The 23332-nt window shown below is 37.3% G+C and overlaps 1 protein-coding gene across 4 annotated transcripts in view; it reads right to left on the minus strand.

Moving 5' to 3' along the window:
- LOC131431038 (basement membrane-specific heparan sulfate proteoglycan core protein) overlaps nucleotides 1-23332 on the minus strand; it is a 746275-nt gene that overhangs the window by 649294 nt on the left and 73649 nt on the right. The gene's annotated exons all lie outside the window — the stretch shown is intronic.

The raw sequence follows: 23332 nt of genomic DNA on the forward strand, positions 1-23332 counted from the left end.
GAAGAAAATCGAAAATAATCGATTTTTTGATTCACCCTAACGAGGAAATGGTCACCCTAATGACAAAATAAAAAATACGGATTTAATATTTTTCAATGGAGAACGATTCTTCAATATATTACGAAATTCTGAGAGATCGTATATCATTTGCTCATGGAATTACTATATTCGCATATTTTCTTATCTTGGAATTCCCATCTAGTTCAAGAAGAAATTTTTAGACACTTGTAAAAGAAAAAAAACTTCCAGTAGAAAATTTTTGTCACTCGTTGTTATTGTGAAATAAATTCGGAAGAGCTGTTCTTATAATGATGAAATTCAACTAAGTAATGAAGGAATTATTTGTGCAATACTATCAGCAAAAGAAAAGGTGGTAAGGCCGGAAAGAGAAAATTAAGCTTTTTTGCCACCATCGATTTTGGAGGTATATTACCAATCCGTTCAGAATACCGGATGACAACATTGAGAGGCTATTACGAATTCCTAAATGTTGTCTGAAAAGTTTTTGCCTTTCTCATATAGAAAGGTTATGTAATCACTGTGAAAACCGACTTTTGAACCAAAAAAAAAAGAAAATAAGTGCACATACTTTTCTCATAGATGGCGCGACCGTTTTTCACAAACTTAAATTCAAATGAAAGGTACAATTGTCCTATACAAAGATCTTGAATTTTATTTTGATCCGACTTCCGGTTCCGGAGTTACAGGGTGATTAGTGAAAAAATTCTTATTTCACATTACTTCCTCACTTTTCTCAGAGATGGCGTGACCGATTTCAACAAACTTAGATTCAAATGAAAGGTCTTATGGTGTTATACAAAACATCCGAACTTCATCCGGATCTGACTTTTTTTTTTTTTTTTTTTTTTTTTTATTTTTTTTTTTTTTTTAAATAACTATTTATTGGAATATGAGTTAAAATTAAATTATTAAGATTTAAATTGGGTGTTCAGCCACAAGTGGTGACTTTTCAGCCCTGTTATATATATATATATGATTTGGTTAATACCATGAAGACATCATTTGCTTCCGCAATTCTGAGATTTTTGTGTAGGGAAAATTCTAAACCTACTTGTATTGTGTAATGGGGAAAAGGAACTTATATACTAACTTACTAACTAATACAGAGAGCGAATCGATTCAATTGAAGATTGCATCGATTTTTGTCGGAATTTGCTTATAATATTATGTGACATTACATCTAATGGTTCTATATTTGTGAGTCTGTGTAACTCATTTGTACTAAACCAGGGAGGACGCTTCAGAATCATTTTCAGAATTTTATTCTGAATCCTTTGAAGCGTTTTCTTCCTGGTGGAACAACAGCTTGACCAAATTGGTACCGCATAAAGCATGGCTGGTCTGAAAATTTGTTTATAAATTAACAATTTGTTTTTTAGACAGAGCTTAGAATTTCTGTTTATAAGAGGATATAAACATTTAATATATTTATTACACTTTGCCTGGATTCCTTCAATGTGATCCTTGAAAGTGAGTTTTTTGTCATACGTTAAACCTAAGTATTTAGCTTGATCAGACCATGTCAATTCCAAGCCATTCAATTTGAGAATGTGATTATTGTTTGGTTTAAGAAAAGAAGCTCTTGGCTTGTGAGGAAAGATAATTAATTGCGTTTTTGCTGCATTTGGTTTAATTTTCCATTTTGACAGATAATCACTGAAAATATTTAAACTTCTTTGTAGGCGACTGCAGATCACTCTTAGATTTCTACCTGTGGCTAACAGACTTGTGTCGTCACAGAATAGCGATTTCTGACAACCAACGGGTAGATTTGGAAGATCAGAAGTGAAAATATTATACAAGATTGGAGCTACACTCGAACCCTGCGGAACACCGGCTCGTACGGGTAGCAATTCAGATTTACAGTTCTGATAGCTAACCTGAAGAGTACGATCAGTTAAATAATTTTGAATCATTTTGATCAAATAAATAGGAAACTGGAAATCAGACATTTTTGCTATTAAACCTTTGTGCCAAACACTGTCGAATGCTTTTTCTATGTCTAGAAGAGCAACTCCAGTGGATAACCCAGAAGATTTATTTGATTTTATCATGTTCGTTACTCTGACAAGTTGATGAGTAGTTGAATGTTCATGACGAAATCCAAACTGCTCTGGTAAAAAAATTGAATTCTCATTTATATGAGTCATCATTCTTAACAAGATAATTTTTTCAAAAAGTTTACTGATAGAAGAAAGTAAGCTAATTGGGCGATAACTTGATGTTTCTGCTGGGTTTTTATCAGGTTTTAGGATAGGAATTACTTTAGCGTTTTTCCATCTTTTTGGGAAGTAAGCTAATGAAAAACACTTGTTGAAAATTTTAACCAGGAGTCTCAAGGCAACATCGGGAAGATTTTTAATAAGAATATTAAAAATTCCATCATTACCAGGAGCCTTCATGTTTTTGAGTTTCCTAATAATTGATTTAATTTCATCAAAATTCGTCTCAATAATGTCATCGTGTGATAACACTTGGGTTGAAATATGATCATATTTCAGTGAGACTTCATTTTCAATAGGACTCACAACGTTCAAATTAAAATTGTGGACACTCTCGAACTGCTGAGCAAGTTTTTGAGCTTTTTCGCCATTTGTAAGAAGTATTTGATTTCCTTCCTTGAGAGCAGGAATTGGTTTCTGAGGTTTCTTAAGAACCTTAGAAAGTTTCCAGAAAGGTTTAGAATATGGTTTAATTTGTTCAACTTCTTTAGCGAAATTTTCATTTCGCAAAAGAGTAAATCTATGTTTAATTTCTTTTTGTAAATCCTTAACTATGTTTTTCATAGCAGGATCACGAGAACGTTGATATTGTCGTCGACGAACATTCTTCAACCGAATGAGCAGTTGAAGATTGTCATCGATGATAGGAGAATTTAATTTAGTTTGAGCTTTGGGAACTGAAAGATTTCTAGCTTCGATAATATAATGATTCAAATTATCAATTGCTGTGTCGATGTCCGCAGAATTTTCTAAAATAGTTTCATGATCCACATGATTTTCAATGTGAGATCTGTAATCCAACCAATTAGCTCTATGATAGTTGAAAATAGAACTAATTGGATTAATTATAGCTTCGTTGGAAAGTCTGAATGTTACAGGAAGATGATCTGAGTCAAAATCAGCATGAGTAATCGGTTCACTACAAATGTGACTTTGATCTGTTAGAACCAGATCAATTGTAGACGGGTTTTTCACGGAAGAGAAACAAGTAGGATTACTGGGATGAAGAACTGTAAAGTAACCAGCTGAGAGTTGATTATGAAGTATTTTACCATTACTGTTATTTTGCCTACAATTCCACTGGACATGCTTAGCATTTAAGTCCCCTATTACGAAAAATTTCGATCGATATCTTGTAAGTTTTTGCAAATCGCCTTTAAAGAAATTTTTTTGTTCGCCGGTGCATTGGAATGGCAAATATGCTCCAGCGATGAAATAAATTCCATGAATGGTTTCAACTTCGATTCCCAAGCTTTCAATAACTTTAGTATTGAAAGAAGGTAAAATTCGATGTTTAATTTGCCGTTGGACAAAAATGGCAACTCCACCACCAATTCCAGTAAACCTGTCAAATCGATGAACCACATAATGTGGATTACTTTTCAATTTTACATTTGGTTTAAGAAAAGTTTCTGTCACAATGGCAATATGAATTTTGTGAACTTTGAGAAAATTATAAAATTCATCTTCACTCGATTTCAAAGATCGAGCATTCCAATTTAAAATATTCAAATAATTATTTAACATCACTGTTAAATTTTAAATTCATTATAATATTATTTGCAAATTTCCATCCGATTTGAAATGCTTCAAAAAGTGATGAAGTCGAATTCATTTGGATGATCATTTGAAAAAGTTGATCTTGTAGGTAGATCATTTTATTTTCAGTTATATCGCCTAAATCGACTTCATTTAAAGAAGCGAATGGCATTGAAGGAATATTTGTAGGTAGACTGCCATTAGAAGAAGATGATTTGGCCGGTCTACCTATTAATAAATTGTTTTCGTTAGAAGAAGAACTGCAAGGCGGTCCTGTGTTTTGATTATTTACATTAGAAGAAATAGGAGATAGATTTCTACCTAATATACCAGCATAACTGACATTAGAAGAAGATGATGACGAGGTCGATCTACCTGTCAATAAATTGTTTTCGTTAGAAGACGAATTGGCAGGTGCCTTAGAAGAATTTTCAGGTATGTTCTGTAAATTTAAGGTCGTTGATTTGACTTGTTGTCTAAGCGAACGAGCGTTTAAAATTTTTTCCCTGACAGGACATTTCAAATAATTGGATTTATGATTTCCATTGCAATTTGAACATGAAAATTTATCAGTGGTTTCATTCATTGGACAAACGTCTTTCGAATGCGATTCACCACAATTCAAACACCGTATATCCATATGACAATTTTTGGTTCCATGGCCGAAGCCTTGGCAACGACGACATTGCGTTAAGTTTGCAATATGATTATGCCGTTTATAATGTTCCCAATGAATTTTAATGTGGGAAATGAAACGTACTTTTTCTAAAGTTTTCAAATTGTTTACATCACTTCGATTGAAGTGTATTAGGTAAAGTTCATGGGAAATTCCAGAGCGTGGTTTAGAAGTACCATTCGCTCTTTTTTTCATAAGTATTACTTGGGAAGGGGCAAAACCAAGCAATTCTTTTATTTCATTTTTAATTTCATCAATACTTTGATCATTTGATAATCCTTTCAAGACAGCCTTGAAGGGTCTGTCTGATTTTATATCATATGAATAAAATTTATGAAGTTTTTCGGACAAATATCGAATAAGACGTTCGTAATCTTCCAATCCATCCACCAAGACTCGACATTCTCCTCTTCGTCCGATTTGAAATGAGACTTTTACTTCCGGGAGAAAAGTAGAAAGCTCAGTACGGAATGCTTTGAAGTCGGAAATCATCACCGTCACTGGTGGCATAGATTGATGTTTCTTCCCAGAACGACAAGCGTCCATTTTGGGAATTTTTGAAGAATTTTCTTCTATGTCGCTACAATCGGATTCAGGAAGAATCTCGTAAATATTGTTAGACGGCATAGGATCAACGGAAGGGAAATCCGTCCGTTGTCTTTTATTTTTACATTCAGATTCTATAAGATCGTGAATGTTATTAGAAAAATGTTGAATAACGGATTGTGATTTATTCCGTATTGAATTATTTTTAGCCTTAGGCTTGTTGCCTTTCCGGTTGAACGCAGGCATTTTTGAAATTAATGAAATTTTAAATTAAATTAACTAGGCTAAATTAGTCTTCGATTAGACTCCTAGCTAGCCTTAAAAAAGGCTGATTAATTTCTTAGTCACTCTAATATCACTCTTTGTATCACTTAGTCACTCTAATATCACTCTTTGTATCACTTAGTCACTTAGTTAGTGATTCAGGTAGCCTTGAAAAAGACTGAAGCCTTGAATCAATGAAACTCTAGGTAGCCAGAAAAAAATTCCAGGAGCCAAGAGCTATACGCGTGCGGTGCGAACGACTGTTCAACACCGACTGACCGGATCTGACTTCCGGTTCCGGAATTATAGAGTGAAGTGTGTTAAAAATTGAGTACCTTCACTTGACGAAAAGATTGTCATAGTAAGGCCATCGTTACCTTCTATAAATGAAATTACTGAAGTGTTCGCTGACTAGCACGCACCAGTGGTCACTTGGGTGTATTTTGGCGAGAGCACATGAGAGCGATTCATGCGAAGAGAATGTGTTTCACTCGCGCCAGCTGCTTTAACCACAAGCACACACTCAAATTCTGTCTATTCGACACTGAGAAGAAGTGCGCTTTTCTTTTTGTGCGATGTTCGCTTCTTCCAGCTCCTGTGTAGACAAGAATCTTACACCAGAATGTATCACTCTGGTGAAATGCCATCACTGATTACAAGTTTGTCAAGATGTGTTTAGCCATCTCCGAGAAAAAAGAGTGCCAATTTTTTGATGCATATAAACCTGTAATTTCGGAGCCGGAAGTCGGATCTGGATAAAATTCAATAGCAGTCAATGGTATTATAAGACATTTCATTTGAATCTAAGTATGTGAAAATCAGTTCAGCCATCTATGATAAAAATGAGTGACATTATTTGAGTATAATTTTAAAATTAATTGACGCAATAGTGTTTAATTTTGTTCACATTAAAGGTTGCCATATTTCAGTGTTATAAAGTTTTATAACAAGTTTCACAAATACGAGCTAGTCATAAAACTTTACTTAAATTATGGTTCATTTCGCAATAATTTACCCCTGTTGTATACACAGTGCTTATTTCAATTTTTGTTGCTATGACCAAATCGGAAACGGATAACCAATCAAAACTACATGCTTTCCAATATATATACTCTCAACGCGTGTTAAAGTAATCAAGATGTATCATCTCCACACTCGCGGAATAATCAAGTATCTAGTAAAAGGGCTATTATCATCGTCCTGCATTTATACACACTTTCTCGACCAACTCAGCACAGCAAGACGCTTATCCTAACGTCTTTCTGGGGATTCCAACAAGTCAAATAAACATCACATCGCTTTGGTGTGTAGCATCTCTTGACTCTAGCAATCGCATCCATATTTATGGACGTTTTCGACCATTAATCACGTTACAGACTTTCAGCTCTTTATGAACGTTTGTCGGGATTATGATAAATGTTGTAACAATGGTGTGATTATGTTGTGATTTGTCGTGAATAATATTTGTACTGTTCAATTAAGGACATATTTCGACATCGATTTTTTAACGATGTTGATTGATATAAAACGTTTTTGGTCTAATCGATTATCATATGGTTAGTTATATGAGCGATCTAACGTTATGTTTCACAGCTAGAGGCGTACGTGTGCGAGGATGATGATTGCAAGTTTATCTGTCAAAATGCAAAGGAAATTAAATTTATACTTGTAAAATCATTTATAACTTATTTACAACGTCATTTGCCCAAGCGAAAAATGATTTTTTTTTCATTCCTGTTATTTTTGCAACACCTTAAATTTTATTTTATACAATGAAAATTTTCAGTTCCGATTTTAACATGTTAAAAAATGTCATGTTGATCATTTTCAAATAATTTTATTCGTCGCGTGAATTATTAAATGTTACCGTGCAGATGCGCAAACCTTATGATATATGCGTTGGTTAAAATAGTTTTTTACCGCCTTTTGATTTTATTCCTTCATCATTCCAAATAACCTCATCCGAACCGAAACAAATTCCGGATCTCGATATTTGTCAACATATCATCTTATAAAATTAAAAATGATTACACGAAATAAAAGAAAGTTAATTTTCTAACATTTTCAAAAGAACAGTTCTAGTAACAGATCGTAAAAATCTACACTATATATGAAATTATATGAGTTCTCCATAAGAGCCTTCATTGTATTCAGAATAAATGAAAATCGAAGTGCGTTGGCATAACTGAAATAGGTTTAATTGTTACTAGACTATTAATATATGCAAATCAGAAAAAAATATTAACCAATTTTAAGAAATTCGTTACTCATCAAGTGGTCACTTATAATAACAAAATTTTGAAATTGACATTTTCACTTAAATCACACTGTATCTTCGCAACCGGAAGTCGAATTTGAATAAAAATCAGGAACTTTTCAGGAAACCTTGCGACCTTCTAAGATGGTGAAAATCTTTTTATCAGTTCAGCCATCTAAGATAGTAGAAACTTACTGGAAGTCCTTGATAGGAATACTTGGGAACTTTGTATGGGACCATGATAAATTTGATTTGTATCCAAATCTGTGAAAATCGGTTACCCCGTCTTCGAGAAAAGTGACGTTTGTATATTTTTTGAAATATATCACCCTTACATCCCAGATCCAGAAGTGCGATTTTAACGAAATTCAAGAGCTTTGCATGGGGTCATACGACCTTTCATTTAAGCCTTAATTTGTAAAAATCGGTTCTAAGTTTAGGTCCCCGAGAAACTTGAATGGCATTATTCGACACAGACAGCCATTTGCTGATCTTGACAATCTTATTCGAATGGTATATGACACTCAGCCCTCGAACAATGTGGAAATTGACGGTGTTGTCACTGAAGATAATCTGACAGTTGATGACTTACTTAAAAATGGAGTTGGTCGTTTCAAAAACTCTATGCTTGAGGGAGTTACGATACTCGAGTGCAAGTAATTGTACTCAGCATCTATCAACGATGGAAACAAGTTTTATCGTCGCTCAGGTTCGTTTCGAGTGACATTTGCCGATCTGCGTTGCCACTTTTTCTTGCTAAAACTGATTCATTTAAAGTTTTATTGCATAGTAAAAAACGTGATGTATTTGCACTGTGTGAAACATGGCTTGCATCAAACTTAGCTTCAATTTTAACAACTTTAACATTATACGTCTCGATAGAGGCTCTCTATATGATGGAGTGTTATTCCTTTTATAGATTAAACATTCCTTCCGTTTCTAGTACAGAAGTTGTTGCTTGTCAAATAAATATTAAAGGCAAGGCATTTGCATAGCTTCGGTACAAGCTGGACAACAGCCCAATGAAATGATTGAAGCTCTTTCTGTTCCACGTTTGATTCTGGGAGATTTAAATTCGTACGGAGTGATGTGAGCTTCTGTGTACAATGATAACAGATCATCTTCAATATGTAATACTTACGACAATTTTAACATAAAAAGCAAAACCTTGGTATTACATTCCTGTAGCGGAATTAGACCTTCTGTTTCAATAGACTTCCCGGCCGATTCAGAGTGTACAGAACCATTGCATGGCTAGTGCTACGCTACGATTCTACTGATACTACCAATCCTTCCAGGTCGGGGCTCGAACATACAACAACTGGTTTGTAAGACCAGCACCCTATGCATTGAACCGCCAACCCGGGACAATTTTAACATGACAGTATTAAATACCGGTAGCATGACACGGATTTGCTCTACTTCTATTTGACTAGATTGCACCTGGTAAATATTTCCTGTTTTACACAGTACCGATCATTCACCAATTATCGTATCAAATAACAGTAGCAATTACATTGCTATTCCAGTTAATATTCCATATGATTTGACAAAAAATATAGGCTGGATTAAATACCAAAGTAGTATTTCATGTATGTTAAAGTACATGGAAGAGCTCCCATTACTTGAAGAATATGATTTCCTCATTTGTTCGATTCTGGAGTCCGCAGAACAAGCCCAAATCAACTGATTTCTTGGTCCAACGACTAACAGAAGGCCTCCAAACCATTGGTGGGACAAAGAGTGCTCTGATGGTAAACATGCGAAACAAGTGCTAAAACGAGGAGAAGGAGGTCCTCTCAATTTTTAAAAATTTTTGGTGTTAGGAACCAAGTACAAGAGCCATGAAATGTAGCTAGTGCAGACGTTTTGTCGAAGGTCCCGATGGTATAAGTCCACCAAGCAGGTAAGCCATGTGGCATCCGGCGGTATTATTTCAATCAAGAATTGATCCACTAGTTTCCTGTTCCATATCGTAAAATACCACTAAAACGGGAGCATGCAAGTCAAGGTGTATTTCCGTTCCGATGACTGAATGACTGCAGGAGCCTAAAAAAGGCAGCCGTAAACGGAACATTTGTGGGTTTTGCCCTTGCGGAGCTTAAAATTCCGCGTCTTAGTTAGACTGATTAATTAATGACATAGACAGAAAATATGTCTATTTTCCGGTATATTTCCGGTATACCCTGTCTTCGCTGATCGATCACTTTATATTCATCATATTATATAAATTCCAGTGGAGCTCAAGCCATCAACAGTAAATTCATTTATTTTAATTTGGTCTCATACAATGCTTAGTCGTTAATAGTGATATTTCTTCACGCTGCCAAGCGATGTGTGATATCCAACATAATCTCTCTTATCTCTATTGAGAACTGATGTTGATGGGTCGTGTGTTGGTTCTGCAAAGCAGAAAACTTTTGGTAAGACTTGTTGAGATGGCTACGTAATTCACTCAAGTATCTGAGTTTAAAATTCGGGATGATGTAACTATTGTATCTTCATCCTACGAGACACCTCGTAAAATGGACGATGCAGATGGGATTTCACACGCCGTTGAAAATTCCGATGCTGGAAATTATCAGTCACCATTAAAATGTCTATTGCATTTTTCAAGCATCATTGCAGGATTCTGGTTAGAACTCTGACTGTGCATTACAAACTCAACCATCACATGATTACTATTCACTACTTCATAGCATCTGATATATAGCTTTGACGCAACTACGTATATGGGTTTTTGGTCCATACTTATTTGTATCTGTTTAAGGTGAGCTAAAATTGAAGGATATTCTATCGTTTCTCATTCACAATGATAAATATCAATAGTCAGAGAAGTTCATTGTTCGTTCTGAACTGAATGAATCCTTTCTGTTTCTATCCTAAAAGGTTTTATCGAATTGTTTGGTATCCCTTATGTGTAGCTGAATTTACTTCTGTACTTACATATAGCGAATCGTTCTGCATTCTTCCAAGAAAGCAGAACGGTGTCACATTTGTAAAATCTCTAAATTCCAAATATAGACCGATTGCAATGTCATCCTGCATCAGAAAATTGTTCAAAAAATCTACAATGATCATCCCTATAGGGTTGTTCAAGCCATTGATGTAGAACAAGGCAACCAACATTTCTAATGATCGACATTTCCAATCAAACAGTTCCATCAATCGTTACATTTTTGAATCCACAATTGCACGAGAGTCTGTTTAGATTGATATTTATTAGTAACCAACACCGAACACGTGAACCCATAATATATACTATATTTGTCTTAATTTGTATTTGTTTTGTAGCCGACGATATTACATCACCATTCCAAATGTATGCAACTATATCTTTGTTATGTACAACGATGCGGATTTCGATATTCGCCAAGCTTGTGTTCAAGTTTTGTATGCACGCAGTAATTTTTATAGCGTTAAGTTTCTCTACCATTACTACCATTCTGCGATTTCGGTTAAAACGATTAACTTTCTCTCATTATTAATTGAGTTCATCTTATATAAATTAGAAATTAATCTTAAGCACACAAAATTTACCCTGGGGTAGTTGCAAATTTCTCAGGAGAAAACGACCTAACATGGAGTTTCATCCGAACTCGCATGACACAAGATCAGATCATACCAATTAAAGCTTCAAATCGTTTTATAGCGCTTTCTGTCTTGCTTTTATAGCGCTTTCTGTCGTCCGACCTCCGGATCCGTAAATATAGTATAAAGTATGTTAAGAATTTTATACCATCACTGAAAGGTGAAAAAAACGTAAAAATTTTTCTAAATCGACCTCAAATCTACTCCAATTGATAGTTTTTGTCAGTAGACGACCAAAGAAACTGATTTTGGTTTTATTCTTTCAAGAATCGAAGGAAATTATTTTGAAGAATATCACAGTATTGTATATAATAGTATGATTGATAAGAGAAAGGCATCATTACACCACTAGGTGGATTAAAACAGGTTTTTTTTTTTAAATATGTTTATGACAAATGTGTTGTGGGCTATAGGATTTAGTACTTGTAAGCAGTCACGTACCTAAAGGGGGTGGCCCGAGGGGCCCGGGCCCCTCCCGATATCAAAAACAGATATTTAATCATTTAGAAGATTTCAGACATGTGTTAAAGAAAAAACAAGACAGTAAACGTAAAGAAATGTAATACAATAACAGTTCCAGTAGAAAAGTTTATAGTGTCCGTTAAAAACACCCGTAAAAGGTACACCGAAAATTATGTACATACGCAAGAACAGAAATGAGTTTTTTGGTCATCAACTAACAAGATCTGTTAATTAGAAGATTTTAGATTCAGATAACCCAATCGATTTTTTTTCGAAGATCAAAAGTCGGTTTTCACAGTGATTACAAAATTGATTTACCCACAATAGACTGAATTCGGCACAAGTGCTCCGAAGCGACCTAGCTAGGCTAAGTTGGGCGGAATGGTTATGAAGTCTGTTCTTTGGGTTTGTAACGGTATACTTTTCGTGGACAACCTCGAACAAAGAAAAACTCTTCCGACAGCAAGTATAAGTGTGCATTATTGGAGCGATTGGAAATCGGTTTTTTGAGACAATGCAAAGATACACAAGAGCAGAGTGAGAGCTTCATGTTGGAGTTCTGACCGCTTCTTTCGGACCTGTTCCGAAACCGGTAGCCGGATTGGGTTAAAATAGCATACAAGTCTATGAATCCATAAGACCATCCATTCTTACATTTGTGCAAATCATCCTAGTCATCACTGAGAAATTTATGTGAGTTCCTTTTTGGAGTTTTGACCGCTACCACGAAGATTTTTCTGTTGTTGCATAGTCACACCCAATGACGAATTTAAATTTTTATATTCATCACCCTGTATAACCAGACCAGAGATGCAAAGTAAACATTTTGAATATATTCATGCAGGGTTGAAGAAGTCTTCAGTTTTTCCGGAACCAGAAGTCGAAGCCGAACTATGGGACTATATGATAAAAGTAATGTTTAAAATCGATCCCTTCCTTTTGACACATATAACTTCTTGCTTCAATCCCTCATTGTCCAATCCAAAATATGTGAGTACAAATTTACTTAAATTGCTAATTACTTGCACTCACTCTTAAAAAAACAAAATACAAAAAATACTAAACACACAAGAATCATCAGTTAGATGCATTATTTCTTATTTGTGGGCCCCTCCCGAAACGAAATCCTAGGTACGGGCCTGGTGCGAGCAACCCTGTTTTGAGTTCGCCTCTGGCGCCAGAAATGCTCACTACGGCTCTGGTTTTTATCAGTAGACGGTCAAACAAACCGATTTCGGTTATTCATTCAAATTATTTTGAAGAATACCACAGTATTATATATGATAGTATGATTGATATGAAAAAGGCATCATTACACCACTAGGTGGAATAAAACAGGTTTTTTACTTTTATATCATTTATAATAGCAAATCATTTGATAAAAGCAGTCTTAAGATCAAATAATGAGTACCGAAATACTAATAAGATATTTAAGGAAACTAGTTGTAATATGTTTTATAAAATGCTAACCGTTGTGACTGTATTCGAAATATACTAGGTTTAAAATACTATGTATGGTGGATATGACGGCGAAGAAAAACTAATGTATATTGCCTTATGAAATAATGAAATAAATTATTCGGATTGAAAATCGATTTTATAAAACCAAATTAATGTATTTGAGAAAATGCAGTCCACTCTTTGCTTGATTCTATGTGGATACACTTAGGAATAAAATGATTTGACCGTAATTGCGGATTACAACACTATCATTTATTTCCCTTAGAACTAGATTTGAATCTGTACTCTCTCATACTTCGATGAATTTCCCGTACTTGTTTGAAGCGTGAACGGAGCGAACGATGAGCATAGTAGATCAAAAGATCAAAAGAGCGGCTCAAACGACTACAAAAACAACAACATATAGAATTTTGAGGTTAATTACTTCATTTCGGATTATCATTTTTCATTTTCCGAGCGGATTACATGTTTTGCCTTTCTCATATAGAAAGGTTATGCAATCACTTGAAAAACCGACTAGTGAAAATTGGCCCGGAGGGCCAAGTGTCATATACCATTCGACTCAGTTCATCGAGCTGAGCAATGTGTGTATATATATATATATATATATATATATATATATATATATATATATATATATATATATATATATATATATATATATATATATATATATATATATATATATATATATATATATATATATATATATATATATATATATATATATATATATATATATATATATATATATATCATCATCCGGATCCGACTTCCGGTTCCGGAGTTATAGGGTAAAGTGTGTTCAACATTGTACAGCGTACACCGTCACTTAAAATATTTTCGGATGCAACAAACATTTAAATCGTAATTTAGAGTGCGTACTAGTAGAGTTTGCATGTCATGTTAGTTGTTGGCCGCACGAACCGACCTTGATTATACCGGTTCTCGGGTTCCGGTGCCGGAAGTGCATATAATAGTGAACCCACTTCGTTTTCTTAAGGATGACTTACGCAATCAAAGCACTGTTTTATTCTGTATGTTTTGCACAAACAATCTCTTGGTTTCTTTCAAAAATCGAAGAGAAAAATTTTGAATAGAATACCCCAATATTATATGTACATGAGAAAGGCATCATTACACCACTAGGTGGATTAAAACAGGTTTTTTCTCTGTTGCTCGCACGTAAACGACCAACAGCTGAATGATGTGACCGCGGGATTTTTTTAGGCTTTCAGAAGGTGGTATTTTCTACGATATTGAACGCTGTTCGGACCATTTTACTCAAATGCGAAGCTGCCAAATGCTGGTTTTATTAGCACTCGTTTTTTTACGAATTTCGCACAGCGAAAAGTGTCAAAAAGTAATCAAATTATTCTACATTGGAATGGAAGTGAGTAAACAATATTCATCCATACTACTGTTTCTTCTTCTCTCGGTTAGAGACAAGGTCTAGCCCCATGACTCATTGTAAGCAAACTCTATTCACGAAGCTAAAAAGTGATGAAGATTTTATATTCAGTTTTCGCTTACAGACTGATGACTGGCTTCAACTGTCGCATGTTTCTTCGAGGTTCGAACGCGATTGACATTTGTTTATACAGAATTCATTTTGTGTGCACTGCCACCGCTAGAGCGTCCATTAGAATGAAGGTTTTGCTGTAATGGGGACATGTGTTTTTCACAGCTCTCACAGCTCATAGCAATAACAGTTCGGCTGAAAAGTTCGTATCGTTTAATAGAAACACACATTTGTTTGCCAAAATTCGTTTTTATTATTCAACATAATTGCCATCAGAGGCGATACAGCGATTATAGCGATCTTCCAACTTTTCGATACCATTTTTGTAGTACGATTTGTCCTTTGCCTCAAAATAGGCCTCAGTTTCAGCGATTACCTCTTCATTGCTTCTAATTTTTTTTACCAGCGAGCATTCTCTTGAGGTCTGAGAACAGGAAATAGTCACTGGGGGCAAAATGTGCAGAATACGGTGGATGAGGGAGCAATTCGAAGCCCAATTCGTTCAATTTCAGCATGGTTTTCATCGACTTGTGACACGGTACATTGTCTTCATGAAACAAAACTTTTTTCTTCTTCAAATGAGGCCGTTTTTTTTTTAATTTCGTCCTTCAAACGCTCTAATAACGCTATATAATAGTCACTGTTGATGGTTTTTCTCTTTTCAAGGTAGTCGATGAAAATTATACCATGCGAATCCCAAAATACAGACGCCATAATCTTACCGGCCGATTGTTGAGTCTTTCCACGCTGTGGGTTCGGTTCATCGCGTGCAGTCCACTCAGCTGACTGTCGATTGGACTCCGGAGTAAAGTGATGGAGCCATGTTTCGTCCATTGTTATATATCGACGAAAAAAATCGGTTTTATTTCGATATAACAGCTCCAAACACTGCTCAGAATCATCAATTCGTTGTTGTTTTTGATCGATTGTGAGCTCACGCGGCACCCATTTTGCACAAAGCTTTCTCATATCCAAATATTCGTGAATAATATGTCGAACACGTTCCTTTGATATCGTTAGGGTGTCAGCTATCTCGATCAACTTCACTTTACTGTCATTGAAAATCATTTTGTGGATTTTTTTCACGTTTTCATCGGTAACAGCCTCTTCTGGACGTCCACTGCGTTCATCGTCTTCGGCGCTTCGCCCGGTGCAGAGTCTGGATAACACTCATCAAGCCATTTTTTTGGTATAGGCGGCACTTTTTTTCATCAAAAAGTAGTGTTTCATCAACACACGAAATTCCTTTTTTTTCATTTTTTCACAATAACAAAAGTAGCTTCACTCAAAATGCAATATCTCACAAACTAATAATCAGACAGCTGTCAAATTTATACACGTATCTTTTGAAGGTTGGTACTAACTGAAAGTGGTATAGATTTAATTCTAGTGGCACCCTCTCATAGAAACGATACGAACTTTTCAGCCGATCTGTTACACAATGAAAATTCAATACAAAAAATTCAACGCGCAATACTGATTAAAAGATTTATTTTTTATCACCGGTTGATTAACTATCTTGCACTATTTCGATTAAACCTAATTAAACGCTACTCAGCAGGAATTTGATTTACAGAAGTAACAAGAGTGCTAGTTTCTCTATAACACCCAGCAAATGAAGCGTTTGTTTGTTTGCAGTATTTGCTGAGGTCACCAGATTGCCATTGCTAATTGCTGCACTCCTGCTACTTCTGTTTATAATATTCAAGTATAACTAAGAATTGTCACCCTCTATTAACTTGACACGAATTAAATAAGTGATATGCAACAGTTTTCGTGGCATAAAGTCATCAATAACATCCGTTCGCGCTCGGAGAGCCAGTCATCAGTCTGTTAGCGAAAACTGAATATATAATCTTCATCACTTCCTAGCCCCGTGAAGAGAGTTCGCTTGCAATGAATTGTTTTGTGAGAAGAACGACGTTCAGATCACGAGAGAGAAAATTCTGTTCACGGCTTCTGTGCTTCATGAAGACTCTAATACCAGCACACTGTACCATCTGTGCATATGTGGAATATATTTGCTTCCACTAGCGTTTTGTTTGTGTGGTTCTTTTTGGCTGGAAAGACGTCCTCATTGTGAGCGGTAGAACTGTTCGTTCATCATGCAATGGAGACTATATATTCATTCACCGGTGAATGAATATTCCAAGCCCTGATCAGGTTATGCAATCACTTGAAAAACATACTAGTAAAAATTGGCCCGGAGGGCCAAGTGTCACATACCATTCGACTCAGTTCATCGAGCTGAGCAATGTGTGTTTGTGTGTATGTGTCAAATAATCTCACTAGGTTTTCTCGGAGATGGCTGAACCGATTTTGACAAACTTAAATTCAAATAAATGGTCTCACGATCCCATACGAATTCCTGAATTTCATCTGGATCCGACTTCCGGTTCCGGAGTTTTAGGGTAAAGTGAGTTCAATATTGTACACCGTCACTTAAACTGGTAAAACAAAACCGTAAAAAATGTTGTAAACTGTGTTCAAAACCCTTATTCCCAACCTTAGGCTGAAATGAAAGGTCTTATGGTCCTACCAAAACTTACTGCTTATATTCGGATACAACAAACATTTAAATTGTCATTTAGAGTGCGATGGTAAAATTGTGTGAAATCTTCAAAATTTGAATGAAAACTAGTAGAGTTTGTACGTCATGTTACTTGGTGGCCGTACGAGCCGACTTCGATTATACCGGTTCTCGGGTTCCGGTACCGGAAGTGCATATAATGGTGAACCCACTTCGTTTTCTTAAGAATAACCTACGCGAGCAAAGTGTTGCTTCATTCTGTATGTTATACTAATTAATGCACAAGCAATCCTTTGGTTTTGTCGTGAATACGACTTACTTTACTATGGGGTGCCTTTTCAAAATTTACCCTCTGAGAGAGTGATAAGTTTTTGATCGTGAATATCTCTTGTTGTATCTAACGAATCAACATAATTTTTGCTACATGCCATCGGAAATATGATCACAATTTTATGATAAAATATTCAGTTGTGTGACATAATCTCAAATAATTCAAAATTAAACTTTTCTGAAATGTTTGGTATAAACGAATATCAAAGAGGATAATTCATAAGGCGCGTTTGCCTTTCTCGTATTTTTAAAGCTCATAGCTCAGTGATTTGTGAAAGGATTTATATAATCTAACTACCAATAGAATCGAAATTTTTCAACTTAAATCAACGAAATTTTTCAATTTCGAACGAAATCAGGTAAAAACAAGCCTCTCAACAAAAATTGGATCAGTTTGGATTCTATCGCCACTGCGAACAGATGTATTTTGTGTCGTTTGCAAAGCTAGTTTCGATTCCGACAAGAGCGATTACGTCACAGCTGCCAGTTGTTTTGGCATTGGCGAAAAAACAACGGAAAGAGGACAACGGTGGAGAGCATCATACAAAATCAGCCGTTCTAATGGCTCTAAAAGTTTTCTAAAGAACTATTAGGATTTCTTGCTCGCAAATCGAAGGGAAATATCATCAGTTTAATGCAAATCTAGAACTGTTTGATTTGATTTTTGCACTTTTTGCTGTGTGAAGTTCACAGTAATCTAGATCAAGTGAAGCCTTCTTTGTTTTTGCGAAAAATTGTGAAAAGGGGAATGCTTGCACAATTGATCAACTAATTGATATTCGGAAGTGTTAAGGGACATGACAATTGTTTTCGTATTCACGACATCCAGTTATGTCTCTGACATTACCCACCCGCCTTTTTTTTCAAAAATCGAAGAGAAAATGTTTGTATAGAATACCACAATAATATACATGAGAAAGGCATCATTACACCACTAGGTGGATTAAACAGTTTTTTTCCAATGCAGACAACCAGCAACTGGATGACTCAATCGCTCTTGTTTGAAGTAAAACTCACACTGCGAATTCCCAACAGCAGATATGCTCACAGAGTTGTTGTTTTACTGCGTTCAGACTTGATGAACGGAACCTCATATTCGCCATTGCTAAAGCACCAGTTGAACAATGCCGAGTGTACTTCCATTGTCTTGGCGTAGATTTAGGCTCGAGCACTCGTGCAACAGGATGTATTAATAGAATCGGTTTGAATGTTTCGTGTTTTGAACTATTTTTGCCTTTCTCATATAGAAAGGTTATGCAATCACTTGAAAAACCGACTAGTGAAAATTGGCCCGGAGGGCCAAGTGTCATATACCATTCGACTCAGTTCATCGAGCTCAGTAGTTGTCAAGCTACCGCTATTGTGAACCAGCGAGTGGGACTGGCTGACCTTACCCACTAAAACACCTTGGACATCTTGCCTTGTTCCCCCCGGAACTAAGCTAAGCTCAATACTTCGGGGGAGGCTGTGCTCATGCACTTCTTCGTTTGGGAGAAAATGAGCTCCTGCTCTCTATATACATCTCGGCTGTGCTCATGCACTTCTTCGTTTGGGAGAAAATGAGCTCCTGAGTTTCTATCTTTATCCTTCTCGATCCACCTTTGGCGCCTCGACAACCCAATGCCGCTACGTCGCGCCGCACTACTCAACTGATCCCCGACGATGGATCTAGCCTACACCGACTGAGAGTTTCCCCTTTTACGCCACGCGGGACACCCGAAGGAGTGCCGAGGTCTGCTCTGCGATTCCGGTTGGAGCATGACGTCCGGTTCGCTGATGCCCCGACGACTCGAATCGGTGTTGTTGCGTCTGCTCGACTAGTCCCCGGTGATGGATCTAGCTTACACCGACAGAGAGTTCCCCGACGATGGAAGTTCTCCCGAAACCGACGTTTTCGATACCCGTCTACAGTCCGACCGTAAGGATGCCTGGGTCGATCCAATGATGCCGGTTGGAGGATGGCTTCCGGTTCACTGGTGCCCCGACTATCTTAACGGTGCTACGCCACGATCTACTCGTCTAATCCCCGATGAAAGATCTAGACTACACCGACGGAGAGTTCCCCGGCGAAAGAGGCTCTCCCGACACCGAGTCCCCTGTTGCACCACTCGGGACACACGAGAGAGTGCCGAGGTCGGTCCGGCGATTCCAGTTGGAGCATAGCTTCTGGTTGGCTGGCGCCCCGACGACACAAGTCGGTGTTGTGGTGGCTACTCGACTAGTCCCCGCCGAAGGATCTAGCCTACCGCGACAGAGAGTTCCCCGACGCTGGAAGTTCTCTCGAAACCGACGTTTTCGATACTTGTATCCTTACGATGCTATGACGTGGTCTACTCATCTTGTCCCCGACGACGGATCAAGACTACACCGACGAAGGAAGTTCTCTCGATCCGACGCTTACTCGCTGATCCCTTCTCCATATTCGCTGCAACTCCGAGAGTATCTGTGTTACCACTTTGTTTACTGCATTCCACGTGCCTTCTTCACGACACATTTCCTCAGATATATTATCCACCCTTAGAGCAGGCATTTCCCTACGTACTTCCGCAAACCGGGGACAATCGAATATCACATGTTCTGGCGTTTCTTCAACATACTCACACTCCGGGCAAAATGGAGACGCGGCGTGACCACACCGATGCAGATACTTCCGGAAACAACCATGGCCAGTTAGAAACTGCGTTAGGTAGAAGTTTACCTCTCCGTGTTGTCTATTCATCCACGGCGACAGATGTGGAATGAGCCGGTGAGTCCATCTACCTTTCTCCGTACTGTCCCACTCCTGCTGCCACTTCGCCATCGAATCGATTCGAACCATCGTTCGCACGTTTCTGGTGGTTCTACGCTGATAACACTCGATATCCTCCGCCAGGGTAATGCAGATTGGGATCATTCCAGCGATAACGCTTGCTGCTTCCGACGATATTGTCCTGTAGGCGCTCGTGACTCGTATGACCATAAGCCGGAATGCTCGGTTGAGCTTTTCACGGTTCCTCTTCGTTTTCAATGCTGTTCCCCAGGCAGGAGCACCATACCGTAGTATTGACGAAGATACACTAGCTAACAGACGTCTTGTGCTGCTTTTCGGGCCACCGACATTTGGCATGATCCTCGTTATTGCATTTATCGCCTTCGCGGACTTCTCGCAGGCATAGTCGACATGGCAGTTAAAGTTCAACCGGTTGTCGATCATCACTCCGAGAAGTTTCAGAGCTCGCTTAGTTGAAATGTGTGTGTGTGTGTGTGTGTGTGTGTGTGTTTGTGTGTGTGTGTGTGTGTGTGTTTGTGTGTGTGAGTCAAATAAGCTCACTAGGTTTTCTCGGAGATGGCTGAACCGATTTTGACAAACTAGGATTCAAATGAAAGGTCTCATGGTCCCATACGGAATTCCTGAATTTTATCAGGATCCGACTTCCGGTTCCGGAGTTATAGGGTAAAGTGTGTTCAACATTGTACAGCGTCACTTAAACCGGCGAAACAAAATACGTAAAAAATTTTCCAAACTGGTCTCAAAACTACACAATTCGATAGTCATTATCAGTAGGCAACTAAACAAACCGATTCCGGCTATCCTGGTTCCCGGTATCCGGTTCCGGAAGTACCGGAAATAGTGGTCATATATACCAAAATAGATCTCACTCACTTTTCTCAGCGATGGTTTGACCGATTTGCACAAACTTAGATTCAAATGAAAGGTCGGTCGGTTCCATACGGAATTCCTGAATTTCATTCGGATCCGACTTTCGGTTCCGGAGTTATAGGGTAAAGTGTGTTCAATATTGTACACCGTCACTTAAAATATTTTCGGATGCAACAAACATTTAAATCGTAATTTAGAGTGTGTACTAGTAGAGTTTGCATGTCATGTTAGTTGTTGGCCGCACGAACCGACTTTGATTATACCGGTTCTCGGGTTCCGGTGCCGGAAGTGCATATAATAGTGAACCCACTTCGTTTTCTTAAGGATGACTTACGCAATCAAAGCACTGTTTTATTCTGTATGTTTTGCACAAACAATCTCTTGGTTTCTTTCAAAAATCGAAGAGAAAAATTTTGAATAGAATACCACAATATTATATGTACATGAGAAAGGCATCATTACACCACTAGGTGGATTAAAACAGTTTTTTTCAATATTTAATCAATGTTCACATAATAAACCTGGTATTAACAACAATCTTACACCTTCTTCTTTTAAAAGGCACCCAAGTTAGCATAGTAATGAAAGACGTAGTCCTACGGCAAAATACAGCGAGTTTAGTTTTTTTTCTTTCGTATATTTATATTAACAGTAGGGCTATGTTCCGAATAATTCTTTTATAATATTTTATTGTTTCTTAAAAGAACCGATTTGCGGATTTTACCCGATGTTTACAGTTTTTTTATTTAAGATATTTTTATTCAGGCCTATTTGCGTACAAGCTTTGCGTGGCCGAATTAGCTGATTTTTTAAATAATAAATTTTTTGAAGTAGATCTCGTTGTCACTCTTTTTCTAGGAGGAGAAGAGCTTCCATTTCCCTCCTGCGAGGGTTGAGGGGCACTTTGTTCGTGGCTCGTCTCGTCATCCATTGCCTCATCGGTTGTATTGTTGTTGGTGTCCGTCTTCGTTTCGTTTTCTTTGTTGTTCGTACTCGTTGCTAGTTGCTTTAGATGCGCCTTGTTGTACATTGGTTGCAGTTGTTGGTTGGTTTGATGGTGAAACATGAGTCTGCGCTCACTAGTTTTCGTTGTTGAACGGTTGACCTTGTCTTTGGTTGAAGATGTCTTTTTAGCAGTTTCAGTGCAAGGTTTACCGTAGTGTGCAGGTTGTTGACAAAACTGGCATGTAACCAGCTGATTTTCATAGGTAATCAACGAACACTTTGATCACAATCCTCGAACACTTTGATCACAAATGATGTAAGAAGGAATTGCCTTACGTAGTTGCATACGCACAACTCGCACGCCATTCCGGATGCCGGAGAAAAAATTCCGCCATACCTTTCGATGGAAAGGATTTCACCGTACTGTGACATATTCTTCCGAACGTACTGATCGGTGGCCTGCGGGGGGAGGTCATGCACGCGTACTTCTATGGCATTGTCCACCATGTGCACAGGGATTTTGCATTTAATGTTGTCACACTCAACGCTGTGCACCTCGTTGTTAACCGAAGCGAATGCAAGTGCATCGCTTTCACGTTTAAACATAATGTACACACAGTTAGACGCCTTGTTGAATTGAATCTCACTTACATTACTAGCGTCTAGATGCATTCGTTCTTTAAGTAAGATTTCAATTTCATTTGCTGCTGGTCTAACTTTGCAACGCCTGAAATCTATACAAATTGAATTCGGTCTTGCAGGCCAAGTTTCAGGCTTTGTTAAATCGTATATATCTCTATTGTTCACTGGCGTATTGTCTTTGTTTCTGTTGTTTTGACCGTAAAAGATTTTCGACTGCGTCGGGTGAGATGCGAGCACGAACTGATGTTTACAGTTGTTGAGTACTTTTTGCAATTGTTTATTTATCTAACTTACCAGAACCAAAATTCTAGACCAGTACTGAACTTTAGATCTGCGCTCAAGAACTCTAGATCTGTGACCGGCATATTTTAAGAATACAGGGTCCGAATTTAGTGCTTGAACTGAATTCTGAACTTAAATTCTAAACCTTAATAATAATACTGAACTCAGTTTCAAAAACTAATTCTAAAATCCATGTGAAACTAGTTTCAGAATCCATAATTAGTTTTTAGTTCCAGAGTTATAGTTTTAAATTCTGAACCTGTAATCTGGAACTGAAGTCTGACATTAATTTAAAAAAAAACACATTAACATTAGGAATGAAATTCTTTTATCATTATTAATTATGTCAATACCCAAGACATGAACTCAAGTTGTAGCGGCGTGAAGGCGAGTGACGTATGA

Source organism: Malaya genurostris, chromosome 2 (genome assembly GCF_030247185.1).
Source record: "Malaya genurostris strain Urasoe2022 chromosome 2, Malgen_1.1, whole genome shotgun sequence".
Taxonomy (NCBI): Eukaryota; Metazoa; Arthropoda; class Insecta; order Diptera; family Culicidae; genus Malaya; species Malaya genurostris.